The sequence below is a fragment of the Cottoperca gobio genome, chromosome 3, assembly GCF_900634415.1.
Source record: "Cottoperca gobio chromosome 3, fCotGob3.1, whole genome shotgun sequence".
Taxonomy (NCBI): domain Eukaryota; kingdom Metazoa; phylum Chordata; class Actinopteri; order Perciformes; family Bovichtidae; genus Cottoperca; species Cottoperca gobio.
Genome location: NC_041357.1, coordinates 11,909,643 through 11,928,907, shown reverse-complemented (window position 1 = coordinate 11,928,907; position 19,265 = coordinate 11,909,643). Strand labels below are relative to the sequence as shown.

General features: G+C 38.3%; 1 protein-coding gene across 1 annotated transcript in view; it reads left to right on the top strand.

Annotated features, from left to right (window-relative positions):
• Positions 1-19,265, top strand: part of trip4 (thyroid hormone receptor interactor 4) — a 74,307-nt gene that overhangs the window by 25,734 nt on the left and 29,308 nt on the right. The gene's annotated exons all lie outside the window — the stretch shown is intronic.

Sequence of the window (19,265 nt, the reverse complement as noted above, 5' to 3'; positions counted from 1 at the left end):
TGTGAAAATTAGGAACATTTAAAAAGGTTTGAGAAGTGTAGGACAGTCCTGAGCAGTGGAATGGAAATGAAATGCTTGTTGTTTTGGATTGTTAAAAGGACTTCTGATTCTGATTGGCAGTTCTTGAGAAATGTTTTGAATTTGATTATTGATATTGAAGGTTTTATGAAACCTTCAATATCAATTTATATATAAATATCTGTAAATACTGTGAAAGTCTTCTTCTCTGTCTCAGAAGTCTTCAATATGTTGCACTGATGATATAAATCATCAAGATGTTGCTCATGTACGCCTGTACTATTATTTTACAGTCTTGAATTGTTTATACATTTCCTTCTAACTGGTCTTGACTAAAAGGCTGTACTTGATGAAACATGCTGACACATTGTTACAGGCTTGCTGGCGTAGGCACACATCACTGCAGGGAAATCTGTACCTACATTATTGAAACCTTCAGTAGCTTGAGGTTTTATGAATCAGCAGCTTACGTTTTATCGGTGGTTAAATAAATATGGCTTTGTTGAACTTGCCCGAAGTAAATTGTTAACCATTAATAGACTTTTATTATTCAACGTTACAGTACCTGCAGCCTGTTTCTTTTCCAGTTCATGTATGACAACTCAAAATCTCTCCAAAGGGACAAATACTGAGCTTTCCAGATTAGTTTTCTCACAATAAAAAGATTAAATGCTGTTTCAGACCAGAGAGAAACACTTGGGTAAGCTTTTTACTCTATGCTCTTCTTCTGATGACCTCGCATTTATACTATCTATAAAGAAATCATACCGGTAGTATCTTAAAGTATGGTACCTTTATCCTGAACCAATGGTATTTTGCATGTCATTGCCTGCTAAGAGATGTATTGCACACAGTATACAGTCTCTCTCACATGTAATTCGATATACTGTACTTACTTTCAGCCAAACATACACACACACCATCACACAACTGTCTCGAGATTAGCGACACACAACCCTTTACATAATGTAACAAATACTCTGCGTAATAAACTGGGTGAAAGACAATATGTGACTCAAGAACCTGTGAAATGTTTTCAGTATTGGGGTCCCTTCACATGGATCAAATCAAGTTCAAAAGTATTTCACAAGTTCTTGACCAGTTTTTAATAAATTAGGCTATTTGTTTATGATACACATCATACGACCATGTCTTCATTCTGTGCATGTGCACGTTTGTGCTACATTGCATGCTTGTGTCACGTAATGTGCATTGATTACATCATGCTCGCTGCTGTACACATTAGCCTGGTATTTGGATCAGATATCCTGACCCACTGGACCTACACAGTCCAGCCTGTCTTATTCTTCTGTCACCAGCTAGCTTTTCACTATCTCACTCTCTTGCTCTCTCGCCCCCTCTTCCACCTCAATTCCCACTGCATCTCACGGGTCAAGGCATTGCCGCTCATCTTACTCAAGGGGGCTTAGCACAAGTATTTTTTGCTCCCAGGGCAGCTTACATCGACAAGATCCGCTTGTCACTGGCATTGTCAAGCAGAATCAGAATGAGCAAGGAAAAGGCTACAGTGCTCTGCGTTTTCCATTCCCTTTAGCAGACTCTGCTTTATTACATAAAATGCACAATTGTGTTTTTTTGTGCTAGATAGTGTCTTTGGTAATATGTAAAAATTGCAATGTGTGGCTGCTGAGATTGATTATTTCATTATGCAAATCCTGCAATCATGTTGTGGAAAAGTGGGAGCCTTGATAAATATTAGCTGGTAACTAACTAACGAGCCTTGACATTACAAAAAATCACGTTGTCAAATGTTAGCTGGAATTTTAGTCCCGGCTTTTTCTTATATATTATTTATTTAAATCCCCATTAGCTGTTACCTTGGCAACAACTACTCTTCCCGGGGTCCGTTTAGGACATACATACAGTTCAAATGCTTACACAGAACCGCTATTACCACCATCATTTAAAGTCAGTGTTACATTTACACCAAACACAATTATGCAAAACATATAAAACACTTAATCAAACATTAATCTGTTTGTTCAGCGATTCAAAATATTTTGATCTAATTGCTTTTCAAGTGTTTTTTTTGGCTTTGGCTCTTCTGCATTTCGTGCTTGATCATTTGTAGCTGCTTATGTTTTTCTATGAATGGGAATGAGCTGAGAGCTGCATGATGCTGCAGTCTAGCCTGTTGTTTTTTGTAGGATCTGCAGTAGTGTCAGACGCTTTGCTTTGCTGGCTGTGTAGTAATATTGACTATTACAATATGGAAGCTTGAAAGGAGGGAAAAGCGAGCACACCCACATGGATGAACATTATTGGATGCATTTGGCAATTATCCGATAATGTAATGCTGCCTCTCTCTCCAGACACTTTCACAGTTGGCTTTGTAGATAGTATGCTAGGCTGTGTCAGATGCAGGTTGATCAGTCATTACCCTGTGGAAGAGCCTGTGACATTTAAAAAGGCATACAGCCAAGACTCACTCCCTATAATAAGGGATGTGCATTATGGTTTATGGTCATGTGTGTGTGTGCGAGTGTGCGCTGAAGGTCAGTCTGGATGTTGAAAGCTATTTGGCTCTCTGACATGAACCCGCATTTCCTTTTTCTCTTCCTTATAGCGATCCTTCACTTGCAAAATGTTTTTAATAGCCTGCCATCCTCTGTATGATGTGGCTAGTGTGTACTTAGCCACATAGTAAAAAATGAAACACAAATCATATATTACTATACTTAAGACTTCTAGTAAAAGTGCCAAAATGACTGGACCTTTGTCGAAAACGCTTACATAACCTCAGCAGACCCTGAAGATCCAATCACATTAAATGATAAAAAAAATAAAAAATGATAATATAAATCTCATCAGACCATATAAACTGATTTTAAACATTATGGAGCGGTGGGTTTTCCCAGTGGAAAGTTCATTTCCTTGTAGCGTGCAGAGATTTATGATGTCTTGGCCCCATGAAGAACCTCAGACCAGTTGGAGGCTTCACAATTAGCCACCAAACATGTTTCATTTTATGACTAGAATCTGAATCCTGTAGTATGGCGGAGATCTGAGCTCAGACTACTGTAATCACTTCAATGTGTGATGGCGACTCTTTTCCTATTTTGTCATCTTAGACTGAATTTATATTTAGGCCTAACTTTCGATTCTTCCAAGTATTTGTATAACTTTGGATCATTGGCTGACATCATGCTGGCACTGTTGTTGCTGAATGAGCCTGAAGCTGGCACTTTCTATTCTGCAGAACAATGCATTAGGTAACCAGAGAATTATGTTTGACCTTCCTATTATGACGCCTCCGAAGAATTAAAATCCTATTGCTTCCAAGCATGAAGGGTGGATACCCAGAGTAATGTTCCATGAGTGAATCAAATGGCTTCAAGCCTTGTTGAGAGAGTGCTTGACCAGCAAGAAAAATAAATCTCTTGTACAATCACTCCCATATTTAACCGACTAAATCACTGAATGTGTCGAAGGAGAGCAACAGTTCAAGTATTCAAAGTGTGGTTGATGAGCTAAAGGCATCTGATGCCTTTTGTTCCATCTTGAGATAATTTGGCAGGCTTCAAAGTAATGCTTGTAGATATGGCTAAAATGTTATCACAATAACTAAATTCAGCTCTGCAGTGTGCATTTGTTCTGTAAAGATGGATCCATTACAGGAACAAAAACAGAATGTCCTTTCACAGCTTTTAAAGCGTAAAAGGTCATTCCCAGCTCTTCCCTCAGTTTGGTGCTGAACGTATAACTCTTGTAATATTATATATGAATTCAGTGAGTGCTTTGCGAGTACTGGCTTATCTTTGTCTATACAGATTAGTCACTCTGATAGCTCTCCAGCAGATATAAAAGAGCTCTCTTTTTGAGGTTTGATCCAAGTACAGGGAAGGAAGTCGTGGATATAATTGCAAAGATGAGAAATTCAGCTCTAGCTGCAGGTCATGATGAGATCTTTTTTATTTCTACGAGCGTAAGTCATTGACATATATAATCTCAAGATCACTGGAGACCGGAGTCATTACAAAGGACCTCAAGGTCGACAAAGTAGTAGTCCTGTTTTAAGCTCAAGGCGCCAACATCATTTTCTTCCATTTCTTCTGATGATCTGTTCTCAAGTACAGCAGAACTAATCTCAAGTCATTCAAGAGGATATCAATAGCTAGGACACCATTTTGGATTATTCCAACACTTGACCAGTTTTTTGCAACGATATAATGATGTTTTATTATCTAAACAAGTATCCAGTATGACATTTTTAGAAACTGTAAAATTGTGTGTTGTTGTAGATTGTTGAGTATAGATGGAGATATCTAATATTTGGTATGTTCGAATGTATTAGATACAATCAAAAATTGAGTTTTCAATACCATTATTGATGGACATCCATCACTGCCAACTTTGTCTTATCCAGGTTGCATTATCCATTATTTTAAACAATATAAAGAGCTCCTCTAAATGAAGGTGTTTTTTTTGTGCCAGTTGTTGTTTGGCTGTCACCAGCAAAGACACATTGCTTAAACGTACCCGCTGTTAGTAGTATATTGTAAAGCTCAGGGAAAACAATGGGTTGGGTAATTATAGATCAATTTACCACCGTCAAACTATAGGACATTGTTCATTTATTTTCTCTTCTATGTTATCTCTTTTAATTTGGACAGAATTAAGCCTTACTTTCTCATGTCTTGTGAGCTCATGTCTGTCTTTATCTTCATTACATGTTTGTGCACCTCGTGAAATGTTTTCACCATCTTTGAATGGCCGTGGATCCTTAAAGTTATAATCGTGAAGACTTCAGTACTGGCTGATTTGGCGATGCCTGGTGAAAACAGCAAGTGCACTTCAATACTACAGCGAACACTCCTTGAGCAGCTCGTTCATCAGAAATACAACAGCCAAGAGCCACTGTGTGTCTGTTTGTATCGCAGTCAAACAAACTTATGTTGCTTTAATAATGAAGTCAATAATTGGCATTTCTTCATCATGTCATGAACAACCATGATGTGATTGCCACACAATAGCAGATATCCTTGATGTCACTTACATGCGTTTACTGTGACAACTTCACAATAAAAGCCAGCCCGTCTTTCACCAGTTGAATGACTTGTAATGTGAAGCAGCATCAGTAGGAAATATTGGGTTTGCATCAGCTGTAACTCAACACAGCTCTGATACAGCGCTGAAGCAGCAGAGTCAGCAGCGAGCAGTGAGACTGACATCAATAAGATTAATACAATAACGCTGGATCTCATGCATGACTCTTTTTCCCTCATGCATGTGAAAACAATTTGGACTTACTGCCGGAATGGCGGACTCCGACACTAACAATGAAAAATGCTATATTGAGCGGTACTTAGAGAATGGCTGCCATAAATAGTATCAAAAAAGGGTCTGATTTCCGAAAAACCTTAAAGATCGTACCTTGAACTACTGCTCTACTGCTCAAATGCAGTTTGTTTAATTTACTCCTCACGCTGATGATTAGTGGACACTGAGGAAGCAATTTACAGTACATATAACACTAATCCACACTAACACATATAATACAGCAGCAACACATGAGTAATACATTCACTAGGAGCTACTGTAATTGTCTAATGATTTGTCTTCATGTACTCTGTACACTGATATCCAGTACAATGCATATTAAGCACTCTTATGGGAATGGCTTGAAGCAAAATAATCTATATTTACTTGTTTTTGTGTAACAGCCACATGCCGCGGGACTAGTAAGTATATATCACATATAAATGAGTCTCTTCATTTGTTTATGTATTCAACATCGTATCCCTTCTACACATTGCACTTCCAGCTCTTTTAAATATAATTTGCATTTTCCACGCATACATTATCGAGCTGTTGCAATATGTATGGCTTTTATCCCTCAGGTTGCGCCACATATGGAAATAACACAATATATTTAGAGTGACAATATTACAGTTGAATTTTGCTCCACTAACCATCGGCTGCACTGTAACCTTGTGATTACCTCTTTGTTTTATGTGTGAAATTGCAGCACCATGGGATTGCAAATAGAGAAAGCCAATTACCTAACAAATGTCCACCTTCTCTCATGAGGTGATTTTTTTTTTTTCTCTCCTCTATTTCTCCCCTGCACTCTTCCCCTGTCATCCACTGCTCGGAGACAGAAAGAGGTTAGAGCGACGGAAGTCCTTTTTTGATTATTTATTCATGGATTTTCCATTTAATATTCATGCATTTTTCAGGACTATCTGGGTGCAGAGGAGAATTTGCTGCCTCTGAGGCGGCCGGGGCCAAAAATCAGGTTTCAGCTCCAATGAGCCCAGCAGATGAAGGGAAGAGAGAGAGGGAGAGAGGGAGCGAGGGAGCGAGGGAGCGAGAGAGCGGGGTTTCATGTGTTCTCTAGTAAATGAGAGGCAGGCCTTGAAGGTGACAGGCTGTGTTTATTACTGATCTGTCAGCCGGTTAATGGGGAGAGGAGGAGAGAGGAGAGAGGAGAGAGCTGAGCAGTTGAGTAGAGACCAGAGCACACAGGCAAGGGAGAAAGAGGGAGCCCCAAGCAATAAACTCTGCCATAGTATATGTGCTTGTCCTTACAGATTCACTGAAAACACTCCTGCATGCTGAATTACATTCACTGGAAACTAAATTAGTCTGTAACAAAGTATATTTCGATATTTTTATGGAATTTGTATTTTTCAATGGCCAAACGGTAACAAACGGACATACTGTGACCTATTTTTGACACATTGTATTTTCTTCAAATGCATTCTGCCTCCACTTGGCTACCTACATCTCATCATCTGCCCATGTCCTGGAGGGTCTGCATGGTCCAACATTTGTGACTGTGCGAAGTGTTCATAGAATAATGTGTCAGCACAGGGTGGGGGTGGGGGTGGGGGTGGGGGTGGGGGAGACGTTTTCTTGTCTTTCTCTTTTATACTTATATCAACAATCGGCTTGCTTGACCCGCAGGGCGTTGTTGAGATTTGGGAGGCGTGCACATCTGCTTCTCTGCAACTATTCTCTGTATAACACCTTTCTCTGTGTAGGTCTACATTAATATTTAGAATATTCTAGTTTTAACAGACATGTCCACCAAAAAGGCGGTCCATCGTTTACATAATAAAACAACAGTCTCCCACTTTTACCTCAACTACAGCTTTGGCAGAAAAACAACTTATACTTTTATACAAAGAAAGTACTAAAAATGGCTATTACGAGATAATTAATTGTTACCTTTGACAGTGAGGTTATGGTGTTATCAGAATATGTCAACATAACAGATTACCACTATTACTAATAACATTTTGTGAAAGAGCAAGTGATTAGTTTTCGAAGCAGATAAGGATCCAGGGCGTATCGGGGGTTTTGTTCAAGGATCTTTTAACATTGCAAGATGTACTAGATTGGACATGTTTTGCTATATCCTCGTTATCTTACTGCACTTACTTGAATAAGATCAGTCTGGCATAAATACTCTACCCTATGATCATCATTGTGAATTTTGATGTAGCTCAGATGCAGGTCTCAATACATTTTATATCTTTGAAATAACTTCTTCTTGTTGCGTTAATACGGCGTAGCCTTGACATAGACGTGCTTTGCCCGTGAGCTTTGTATAGTATTTGATCGTACTTGAGCCCGAAGGTTTTATCAGCTGCCCTCGGTAATAAAACCTCTTGGTTTTCCGTCTCAGTAAAGGGTGAAAAGCTTGTGTAAAGAAATTGCTCTTTGTTGTAGCAATAGATTTGTCTTTCCTTATCTCAACTGAGAATTGTTGCCTTTATCAGTCACCATTACAAAATCCATATCAATCAGCATTTGACGTGCCGGCGCTTTCTTTAGTGTCACGTTTATTGTGTGAATGGCATGCTTTCTGCAGATTCTGTTTCGTTGTTATTTAATGTAATGCAATTATCATGTGTTACAGAGCTTCGTCTGCACATGTCTGCATGCTGCCCTGGTTTAAACAGCTAACTGTGTCTGTGTGATGAATGCCTTTAGATATACTATAGATGTGTGAGACGCTCTATATATGGATGTTACTGTATTGTTGCACAACCCAGTTTTTCTGATGATGCCTGAGAGGGTTATACTCCTGAGGTTAAAATTGATTTAGTCTTCAGGAATATACCATGGTTGAAAGGAGAGTAATGCCTGTTTCATGCTCTCAGCACAGTGGATTTAAAAAACATCGGCTTTGGAACCAAATTATTTGCGCGGTACAAGTGATCTTTGTGTCTTTTCTTCTTTTTTCTTTTTACTGGTAGAAAAAAAACCAACCTCAAAACCTTTTTTCACATGCAGGCTTTGGCCCCATCATAAGTAGTTGTCTTCATTCTTACCTCAGGCTTATAAAGTGCATTTATTCTCCATTCTGATTCAGGGTTTGAATGTTTGGCTGCTCATCTCTCAAAGCAGCAAATGCTAATCACATTTTGTTCTATGTTGTCACATTCTGTAATTATATGGGTCAGTGTACATGGAGAGACACACATGGTACATGAACTTCACTTACTGGCTTAATTTCATCACAGTGCTTTTGCGACTAGACTGCCAGTGTTGTTCATATTTGCTGTTTTTATTCATCTTTTTAGTTTGGGTGCATTATCGATATGTAGATCAATAACACAGATTAATAAATGCAAATACAAAAACAGATTGGTACACATCTGGCTCTGGCTGTTTTTTGACTGGACCCTCAAGTGTTCTGTTTTCATTTCTATGTTACCTTTTGTTTTCTCCATTTTGTCCATCTTTTCTCTCCCCCCCCGTCTTTGTCTCCGTTCTAAGCCTGTCAGAGTAATCAATCTGGGTCGGCACTGTGAAGGGGGATGCAGACAGATGTGCTTTGCAATGTGATCGATGTCCTTGATTAGTTAGAGATTACTTGTGTGTGTGTGTGTGTGTGTGTGTGTGTGTGTGTGTGTGTGTGTGTGTGTGTGTGTGTGTGTGTTCGACTGATTGGTAGGGGGTCTGCTAGCATGAATGATATAAGCCTGCTGCCTTGATTTTGTTAATTTGTCAGGTTAGTAATCGAGGATCAATAAGTGGATTATTTGCACAGTTCAAGAAGCTGGCAGAGGTTAGCATGTTAATCTAGACACGACCAATTAGTCACTTAATGTGGTTAAAAAGTGTCAATGGTGTGTTTTTCCACCCAACTGCGAAGGGAATTTTACACGAAAGTCTGAAATATATAAAACAAAAGTTAGTTCCTTGTATACCTTTTTTAAAAATAGTCTGATTTTGTTTCCTTTTTTTTATGGAATGCTTACCTTTTTTTAAAAATAATTATATCCATAAAGTACTGCGGGGGACACTTATTGTTTACAAACCGAACTTGTCGGTGTTGTTTTTGGTGGACAAGCTATGAAAGGATGTAAGTGAATGTCAGTGTGACATTTCGGTATTGTAAATCATTTTTTGTTACTGAAAACGATAAATCGATTATTCAGAACAGAGAATAAATCGGCAACTATTCCACAAATATTAATTAATCGTTTTTGTCATTTCTCCAGCACAAATATTAAAGATTCAGTTTTTGCGGCTTTTCTTTGCTTAATTTTATAGAACATTTTTAAATATCTTTGGGTTTTCTACTTAACGTTGTCCTTAACAAAGTTGTAACAAAATGTCGGTATTTTCTGACATTTTATCAAATAAATGATAAATCAGTTAATCGAGAAAATAATACTTAGCTGCAGCCCTGATATGATTTATCTCTGACAAGCTAACATCAGCCAATGTATAGTATTTGCAATGTATAAATGGAATTCAAGAAGGTATTTGTATGCTAATGTTGGCATATTTCAGAATAAAAACAACAAAATACACTTAGGACATAGTTGGTGATACGGACAAATAATTCAGATAGTTATCACAGCATTATCTTAGTTTGATCATATCAGAACTTTTGTTTATGCTATCTAGTCAGAAGCTGGATACAAACTCTCTATTCACCACGTAATCACCTTACTGCACTTGTGAGAAAGATCAACAGCGGTAATTCCCCTTTAAGGGAGGCTGTCAGCTTTGCATCAGCTGTCAGTGTTTTCACTTTGCCTGTTTTCAACAGAGCATTTGATTCCTGTAGTTTCCTCTCCCTCTGAAAAGAAGCAGACAGATGTAATAGCCATTAGCCTCAGGGAGAGACAGCACAGATGTGTCAACAAGGCTTGACTTTTACAGTCCAAGTGAAGTCTGAGCAAACAGTGGCTGTGTAGAAGCCTGTGTGGTTGAGCAGTGATCCAGGGACACGGTCGCACGGCGTTGCCCCGGGACTCCAAACAGACCGTGACTCTAGTTCTCATTACAAGAGTGGGTCAGACCACCCCAATACGGAAAATAAATAATGCAGGGGAAAACCTGAGTGCTGCCACCTCACTGACAACATCCACATAACCTTGTCCTTCATGAATAAGTGGTTCAACATTTTATACACTCCCGCTGTGAGCTGTATTTCTTACACTCTTAGTATTTTGGTGGTTTTGAGTAACATGATAGGTCAAATGGGGCTGAAACTAACTTTTTTTATTTTATTTTAGTTATTGATTCATTTGATGAGCATTTTCTCAATGAATTGATTGATTAGCTGGTCTGTGAAATGTCATAAAATGGTGAAAAGTAGTCATCACTGAAATTATTTGTTTGTCAGACTAATGGTATAACACCCCACAAATATTCAGTTTACTATCACATGTGACAAAGAAAAGCAGCTAATCCTCTCTGGAACCAGTGACGCTTTTGTTTTTTTTGCTAGAAAAAATGTATGTATATCTGACATTTGACAAATGTAAGCATCTACCTCACATTATGGAAATCCACTCATTTCCCATTTCTTACAGTCTCAAATTCTTTATCTTAATTTGGTCGCAGTCGCCATGAAGAGTCCAAGATGAAAGAGTTTAAATTCTAATTAAGCTGTAATGGCAAGTTTATATTTTTTCCTCCCTGTACATTTCTCCCTAGTCAGCCCTCTCCCCTCCCTGTATGTTTAGCTTGATCTCTTCAAATGTATTTCCTTCTTTGTAACCAGAGGCAAGAGCCCTTGACTTGCTGCCCCCGCAGCCGCAGCCAAGGCAGCCATTTAAGTTGTGATTAAAAATTAATGGTTGAGTGAGAGGCAGCAGAGAGGGAACAGGGGATGCAGAGAGGGAACAGGGGATGCAGCGAAAGAAAGAGACAATGCTTGAGCAAGAGGATAGGCAGTGGAGAGGGGAGCAAGCCTAAGCAGCAGCTGCTCCCTGATAGAGGGTTGGAAGGTCTTCTCAACAACTCTGCTCTGTTTAACTGCTCTGCTCACACCCCACCATGAATATTGCATTACCGCACTATAGGGTGCCTTGTGTTACCCCCACTGAACAGACCTGCATTCACATTGCCCAAGCATCCAAGTCGATCCTCCCCCCACTGTGAGGGGGGTCGGACGTTCACATTTAAGCAGACACACCACACAAACCAGACCAGCTTACACACTACATAATTGCCAGACTGATTCATAGAGGACCCCTGTCTCATTGCATGTCACAAGCAATTAAGTTGGGGAAAAAAACAAAAACTATGTTTGCTGCCATTGTTGCTAATTTATTTTGGCTTGTGATCTCTGATGAAGCTGTTTGAAGAACTTTGTTATGAAACGATTCCCAGTTGAGTGTTGGCAAAAGAAGGACAGCGACTGTTTCCATTAATACACACATGCAGGGCTGTAGTTATTGTATTGTGTTTTAATACTTTTTATCTCTTTTTTTTTTTTAACCCAAAGTTTTCTGAAGAAGGTTTTTGGAATTAAGGGCAATCATTTTGAGTGTTGCTCAACTCGCGGGAACAGCAGTCTGACTCTCTGGCCATTTCTTTAAAAGCGGAATATAAATGCCATGAGACCACCAAAGGTCCTGACCTTGACTTTACCAGATGATGAGTAGTGGCACTTACATCACGGCCTTCCCTTTTCTTCCTTCTGGCCTCCGTTTCATTACAGCATTTCTTAGAGTCCATTACCCACCGATACGTGCACTCATTCAGTTCTGCCAACATTGTTCCCCTGTAGTATAGCTCTTCAGGATTGCAGCTCCTGTGCTTTGATATAAATAGCCACACATTTAAAACATAAAATAACATTGTAATAATAATTTAGTTGCCAATTTAAAAACTTGGATCTAGGGATATAGTAATGCCAGTAGCCCACTAATACAAGCGCCACAATGCATGAGGTGATAAAACAGGTTGTTAGCAAATTGCCAGTTCAACCCAATAATCTTAATGAATAGTTTGAAATATTAGGAAATTCTCTTACTCGCGTTCTTGCTATAAATTAGATGAAAAGATCGCTACCACTAACTATGGAACTAGCGTGGGTTCAATTAGCTTAGCTTAGCACAAAGACTGTAAGCAGCGTGAAATAGCCGGGCTCTCTCCAAAATCCGCTCTAAAGCTCACTAACCCTAACCCTTGCATCTGGTTATTTCAATCTGTGAATAAAACAAAATATAAAATCCACCAGGCAGGTGGCTAGCTGTTACCCTCTGCTTCCAGTCCTGATGCTAAGCTAAGGTAATCTACTCAAGGTCCATAGTTAAAGAATAGACATAGGAGTGATAGATTGAGCTTCTCATCTCAATCTTGGCACCAAAAACAAAATGGCAAACTTTTGTTTTAACAACTTTCTAGAAGTGAAAATGAACATACTAGAAATACTCCATTGTATTTGCTATTTGCACTGTAGCACTGTGTAGCCACACGTGCGGTAGTAGTGCGGTAACTTAGGACAGTTTGGGTTCACCTTCACCTTCACAAATAAAAGTTGTGTTATTTTTCCTCGTGTTTACCCAATTCAAAGCTGTCTGTGTAACAAAGTTTACAGATATTGCTCTTAAAAGTAGCTGAAAATAAGTCTCAAGAGAGGAGTTTACAGTAGTTAAATGTCCTTAGCTATTAAACAAATGTCTGCATTAAGTAATGAAGCTGAACAACACTGTGGATAGCTTTAAGATGGACTGCAGAAAAGAAATGGTATGACTGCCCCGGAAGGTTTAGATTAGAAACATTAATAGCGGCAGCAATACCACATCTTAATGACCGGTTTTTCAGTAAAAAGCTTTCAAAACATGTCAAACTTGTCAAAAATGTAGCTTGATTTGAGAACTGGTAATTAAGCAAATGAGTTGTGGTCTGATCGTCGCTTACCAAAGAAGTTTGACTGCCATCATTTCCTAAATGATGCATTGTATAGGAATTTCTTATGTGTTTGGAAAATATAGTAGATATTATTAATAATAATAATAATAATAATAATAATAATAATATATATGGTATTCTTGTTTTCTCTGCAATGTACATTTGTTTTCTTGATCAACAGTAATGTTTCAGCCTTAAGGAGAAGAAACAACTTAATTTCTTATTGTACCGGAGCTTGTTAAAACTAACAACAAGCTTTTGGCTTATGACTTTCATAGACGTGTATGACAATTAGCATTACGAACTGCAGCAGTGAAGAAAACACAGCAATGATATGACTTTGTAGCATAAGGAACTGTGGTTTTCTCAATAACGTAATAGGTCAACAATATTTACACTTTTAAATTATGTTGAAGAAATGTAGAAACTGTGTGTCAGTCTCAGAGTCCACAATGGCCAACAACGCCCGAGAGTTGTTGTTGATTCTTGACGATGTACCTACACAATGATATAAAAACTCTGTAAACACTGGCATGTTAGAAAGCGGGCACTGTACAGAAATCTCCTGAAGCGTAAGGTTTGGCACCAATAGAAATGGATGCCATCTTAGAATGTCAGGTTTAAGGTATAATCAGATTTGTAATATGAACTTGACACCTCCTCTTCATCACCTACCTCCTTGTTGCTACACGCTGTTCCTTCCGTTCTTTCCAAGCTTCTTACATAATTTGTTAATTCTGTCCTATTTCCGCTGCTGCTGCTGCTGCTGCCATCACTGTTTTTGTTTTAGGTCTTATTTGCAATGCTAATGAGGTGAGGCAGCAAGTAATGGTTTGTAGGGGGGAAGAAGCTGCCTTGAAAGATGGTGATATGGTAATATGACTCACTGTGGCATATGGACAATTCTTGTGGAGAGTGGAAACATCATTGCACACAGAGTGTCATTGTGTAAATGTTAACAGATCTCATGAGTAAAAAAAGATATTGCCAAAACTAAAACCATGTGGAATCTGTTTGAAGTAGTCACAGACTTAAAATGAGATGTGTTCATTCATACAAAACCTAATACTGAAGTGTTCCTTTTGCAACACAAGAAATCATTGTTGATGGCGGTATTGCTTTTCTGTCAACAGAATTTCCTCTCCAGTTTTGATCCAAAATATAAGATTATTGTCAACTTTATATTGTCTTCATAGCTCTAAGTTATAGACATTGGTTGCGATTTCTCTCTCAAAATCTAAATTGGCTGATCTTTATTCAGAAAGACAGATATGGTTTATTTCTAATGAAAGTAATCATGTACTGTCACTTTATCGCTGGTCAAAACGATTGCAGAGAAAAGCTTCAGTAATACAGCACAAGGTTTGATCAGTTCACACCTGAGTTTAGGAGCTTCGTATTCCATTTGACATTTCTAGGAAGAAATATAAAGTGTGAGCTGTAACTTCAAGATTACCCTCACTTTATCTTTTCCCTTCACCGTAGTGGTCCAGATTATTCTTGATTAACGCAACAAGTAAGGAACCATTACTCGATTTCAACTCATGTCACCATCAGACAGCTTTCATTCTACAGCTCCCCACTTACCTGTTTACCACCCATGTGATTTAAAATTACAGTCACGCTTATAGCAAAGGCGAGTAAATGGATTATTGAGCAACGGTATGCGGCTCGCTCTACAGAGCTGGCTGTATGTGCTTGCTGGCCAGACCCAAACAAAATCTAACAACAGCAATATACTGCACATTCCAGCTACAAAGTACAAGGGGTATTTATTTTATTGTTTTACAAATGTATTTCTTTTTTTTACTGGGAAGGATTTCAAACCACTCTGTTTACAGTTGGTTTTATGCCAGCCTTGTCTCTTTGAAAGGTAAATACATGCAGACATATGAGCTTAACTATACTCTTTGAACCACTGTTCCTACTCAGAATTGTGATTTGCGAATAAAATGTTCCCAATTTAGTAGAATTGTTTAATCCCTCTAGCCCTACCACGTTACAAATAGCTGGTTACAGCCAAACCACTGAGAAAACAGTAAAAGCACACTTAATGAATCACTGAAGCACCACACTTTTAACATTTTTAAAGAGGCTTTCACCAAGCTGCTTTAGTTTAGTTTAGTTTACAAATGCCATATTTGTGGTTGGTGTCTCTCTTTGCCAATATACCACGCTTTATTTCAAACACATTTTTGGTCATCTTGACTTCATTAATCCGTCAAATAGTCGTGTGTAATGACTTCCCGACCCCCCACTGATCTGACCTGGGGATACTAAGATGAATGGGATGAAAGCATAGCAAAGACTACGCCAATTTTCATTTGGATTGTCTCTCTTTTCCTGCACACACAAAGTTATGTCATGACTTGATAGCTGCTCTAATATAATCACATAAACATTTGGTACACAGTTGCTTTGAGACTGTGATCCATATAGGGCTGGGCAAAATATCGATATGAAACAAGATATTGTCTTAGATTTTGGATATTGTGATATGGCATATGTGTTGTCTTTTCCTGGTTTTAAAGGCTGCATTACAATAAAGTTATATAATTGTCTCAACTAACCAGACTGCTCTAGCATTATATCCACCTTACTGGTGGTTATTTTTCAAATATCTTATTGTGTTTATATTTTGCAAAAGCCTACAATATCAATATTGAGTTATTTGGTTAAAAATATTGTTCTATTTGATTTTCTCTGTATTGCCCAGCCCTAGATCCAATTCAATTCAAACAAGGTAAATGAGAAGTTTTGAGTGTTACATTTCAGATATTGCAGATATTTGGTTGCAAATGTATAATATTACATCATCAGCATACTCTACAAGCTTTTTATTTGTATATGAAAATTAGCTCAAAATTCGTCAGTCCAAATGCGTCCAACTTTTCCACAGCGGTGTTGTAGCTGACGTATACGTAACGTATACATAACAAATTATTATACGTATGTCAAACATTGATAGTGTATTACTTACTTATTTAAAACGTATCAGAGTGTCTGGCCAACGGAGCTGGAAAAGTGCCATTTGGTTCACGTCATGCTGATGCTGGAGAACGGCTAGAATGTACTCTTGTCGCAGCCTCTCAGCATCCTCCATGCTCTCTGATGATGGGGTGATGTATTCATCAAGACGTGCTGTGAAGAAGTGAGGATGAGCTACTCACAGGGACCCTATATACTATATTCAAACCCCAATAAGCTCCCAAAACGCTAGCTGAACGCTAGCTTTACTGTAGAAACACTAGATACTCCGTCGTCAGGCATAAGTTTAACATAGGTTACGAATAGTTTATCCACTCGTTATCAATAAATTGGCTGTAGGGTTCACTGTCAGCCGACGTAGCCTATATCTAACGTTCCTCTAATGATTTCACGTACTGTATTCACGTAGGTATTCACGTACTGTATTCACGTACGTATTCAGTATTCACGTATATCTAATGTAACGTAACTTATGTGTAACGTCTGCATAACTTATGAAGCACATGTTGGGTACGTCCATTTGAACATGCTCAAAACATTTTCAGGGCCTCAGCGTTCAACAACGCACCCCAGCTTAACACAGCGTGCTCTTAACGAATACTACTTATGCCTTACCTTATATCAACGTACACCAGCGTATTGCCGATATTTTGTATCCGCCATATTTTTGTATACGTTATGCATTTGTTGGGTATTCGTCTGATACGTTTTGTATAAGTAAGTGATACGCTATCAATAGGTTAGACATGCGTATCTGTATACGTTCACTTTTACGACCCATTTGGACTCTGACAAATTGTGAGCTATTTTTCGTATACTTTTCTAAAATATTTGTTTACTTTAATTCTGGCAGTAGGGGCTGAGTTTATTCCTTTGATGCTTTTAGTGTAGTTTTCAGGAAATCCAAATCCCAAAATCAGATATTGACAATTCAGTGAAAAGCGGCTCAGGAGCTAGAGTGGTTGTCCACCAGTCGGAGGGTCAGTGGTTTGATCCTAACATGTGAAAGTGTCCTTGGGCAAGATACTGAACCCCAAAATGCTCCTGATGGCATGGTGTGCAAGTGTGTGTGAATGCTGATGTGTTGTAAAAGTGGTCGCAAAGATTGGAAAAGCATATAAATGCAGTTCTTTTCCATTTACCATTTCTAAGTGTCAAAACTGGTAAATAGGGCATTTAATGTATTATTCCTGAATATGAAGAAAACATTTGAAATGGTAGTTGGCATCATTTATTTGGCCTCAATTAAACTACTCTATAATAAAGGAATCAATTCTTAAGACATGGTTTATTAACAAATTAACAATATTTATTCTATATGAGATACATAAAACTTTTGCCCTTTTTTATTCAAATGAAAATGATCACTTCCCTCTATTAAATTGCAAGAGACTTTTTCTCAAGTGTCCAATTAAAGTAATTGAAGAGTACTGGTATCAGATCATCTCTGAAGACCTTATTGCACTCAGCTGGTAGACCATCCCTGGTGTCTTATTATTTCTTAATTTATTCAGAGCAATGTCTAGTATGTCTTTTGTTACTTACTCTATTTTGATTTTCAACAATTGATTTTTATCAATTAGCAGATAAACAGTCCTACATCTGGTATGGGCTCCCTCTTGGCAGACTGAAAAGTATTTTTCTTTCAGTTGATGTAACCAAACAGTTTTTTTCATCCCATTTAGTTATTTTTCCATTGTTTGTAGCCCAGGGCATAAAGGTTTTGAGTTGGATAAACTAGAACATCAATGGAGAGGAGGGGGGAGACCAAAGTAAAAAGGGTAGAGAGGGTATAAGTGTATGTTTGTTTTAGCAGTAGCCAGTGGGTTGCGGGTGAATGTCCATGAATTATGTGTATGAGAGGGATTATGCTAATAATTTTGTTAAAGAATAAAAAACATTTTGGCTCAACTGGCATATGGTTAGACTTGCCTTTAGGCCTCTTTTGGACTCGCTTAGCTTGATATACATCCGTTTTGCTCCAATATGTACCACTCAAGACTGTCCTGTGTCAAGGGTTGCAAAGGGTTTCCAACTTCCAAGGGAAGTTTTGCACAGTTTCAATATAAAAATAGTATCTTTTTAATAATTAACTTATTTTCGTGGGGGAAATGCACATAAAGAAAGCAGTACAATGCCCGTTTGATTTTAACCATGCTATCCAAACCCTCTGCATGCACAGTGCATTCTCCCATCACATGTACAGCCCACACTTCTGCCAACACTACTGCGCACTGTCTGCGCAGCACTACATGCTTTCATGTAAGTTTTGATTATATTACTGGAGTGAATATATTCCATATTTTGTATGTGATTTCAGTAAACCAGCAGATAGTAGCCTAAAGCAAAGTACACAGCAAAGTACAAGAAGTAACCTTTTAACACCTACTGCATGTTTTTTGCTAGCTAGCTGTTACCATGTGGGATGTAGCTTGTTTGAGCATGCTAATTGAGGAGTATTAATTTATCTATTTCCATTTATTTTTTTATTGTAAAACATGTCTTTTATAAATTACATGTTGTTCACTTTGAGCCCTAAGTTTGCACACAGTCCCTATTGGCGGCTATATTTTTTAAAGTACCTTTCTCCATTAGTTACCTTGCCAGCCAGCTAACTCAGGTTTGTTATGAATCTCAGTGCCCCGTGGTAGACGGTATCCAGAGAGCTGAGGCACTGAGACGATGCATTCATATAAACAACATCTCCATAGTCCAGCACAGACAGAAACGTTGCAGAGACTAATCTCTTTCTGGCCTCGAAAGAAAAACAGGACTTGTTTCTAAAGTAAAACCTAATTTTATTCTTAATTTTTTCAAAAGTTCTAAAATCTGAGATTTAAAAGAAAGAGAATCGTCAATGATAATGCCAAGATATTTGAACTGAGCCACAGATTCAATCTCAGAACCCTGTGAAGTGGTGATAGCAGGGAGGTTCAAGTGTTTGGTTTTTGCTTTCGAGATCATCATGAGCTTCGTCTTTCCAGAATTTAAATCACACAAATTACATTGTACAATGTTAAAAGCAGTCTGGAGCTGACAAAGAGCCTGATTTGGGGAGGACGCAGAGCAGTAAATTACTGTCATCAGCATAAAAATGGAAATTTGCATTTAAAACATTATGATTA